Raw genomic sequence first — 1,461 nt, 5'->3', positions numbered from 1 at the left:
ACAACTTTGCTTACTAAAAGTGAGGATGACTTGAAGAACTCACTGATAAAGATTGAAAGAATACAGTCTGAAGTATGGATTACATCTCAATATAAAGGGGGAAAAATCCTCACAACTAGACCTGTAATGTAAGCAGCATTACAATAAATGGAGAAATGATTGACATTGTCAAAGATTTCACATTGCTTGATTCTACAATCGATGACAATGGAAGCAGCAGTCAGGACATTAGATGATGTATAGCACTGGGCTCATCAGCTGCAAAGGACCTCTTTCAAGTGCTGAAGAGCAAAGATGTCTCCTTGAGGACAAAGGTGTGCCTGAAACAAGCCAGGATATTTTCAATTCTCTCATATGCTTGTGAAAGCTGGACAGTGAATAAGGAAGACTGAAGAAGAGTTGATGCTTTTGAGCTGTGGTGTTGTCAAATAATGGTGAAAGTACCATGGACTGCTAAAAGAATTAATAGTTCTGTCCTGGAGGAAGTACAGCCAGAATGCTCCTCGGAGGAGAGAATGGCCAGACTTCATCGCACCTACTTTGGTCATGTTGTCAGAAGGGACCATTCCCTTTAGAAGGATGTCATGTTTGGTAAGGTGGAGGGTCAATGAAAGAGGGGAAGGCCCTCAAGGAGATGTATTGACACAGTGGCTGCGACAATGGTCTCAAGAATAAGAAAGATTATGGAGTTGGTGTGGGACCAGGAGGTGTTACATTCTGCTATGCATAGGATGGACTTGACTCAAGGGCACTTAACAAGAAAGTGCTTCAAATCTTTTTCACTTTATATAAACAAGATTGTGTGATTCACATATCACAGGTTATTAAAAGTCTTCCTCTAATTCTGATACCATGTTCTTCTTCATGTAGTCTGTCTTCTCAGATTATTTTCTCAACATACAGAGAATCAGTATGATGAAATGGCAAAACCCTGATCCAACCTTTTCAAATTTTAAAGCATGCATTATCCCCTTGTTCTTTCTAGATGATTTTCTCTTGCTCTATATACATGTTCCTCATGAGCACAATTAAGTGTTCATTCATTCTCATTCTTCCCAATTTTATCCACAATATTTTATAATCCACACAGCAGAGTGCCTCTAAAGAGCCAATAAAACACAGGTAAACATCTTTCCGGTGTTTTCTGATTTCAGCCAAGATCCATCTGACATCAGAAATGATGTCTTTCATTCCACGTCCTCTTCAGAATCTGGCTTGAATTTCTGGCAATAGTTTCCTATCATTGTATAGCTGTAATATTTTTGAATTATCTTCAAGAAAATTTTACTTGTGTCTGATATTAATGATACTGTTTGATAATTTCTGCATTCTGTGTATCATCTTTCTTTAGAAAGAGCACAAATATGAATCATTTCCAGTTATTCAGAAGAATGTTTGCCCCATAATTTGAACCTTGAAACAAAACAATGTAAGGGGCAAAAATAATAATAATAATAATAA

Source organism: Orycteropus afer, unplaced genomic scaffold (genome assembly GCF_000298275.1).
Source record: "Orycteropus afer afer isolate SDZICR_OR568_19922 unplaced genomic scaffold, OryAfe1.0 scaffold00895, whole genome shotgun sequence".
Taxonomy (NCBI): Eukaryota; Metazoa; Chordata; class Mammalia; order Tubulidentata; family Orycteropodidae; genus Orycteropus; species Orycteropus afer.
The sequence above is the reverse complement of the archived record's forward strand: the minus strand, read 5'-3'. Positions refer to the sequence as shown.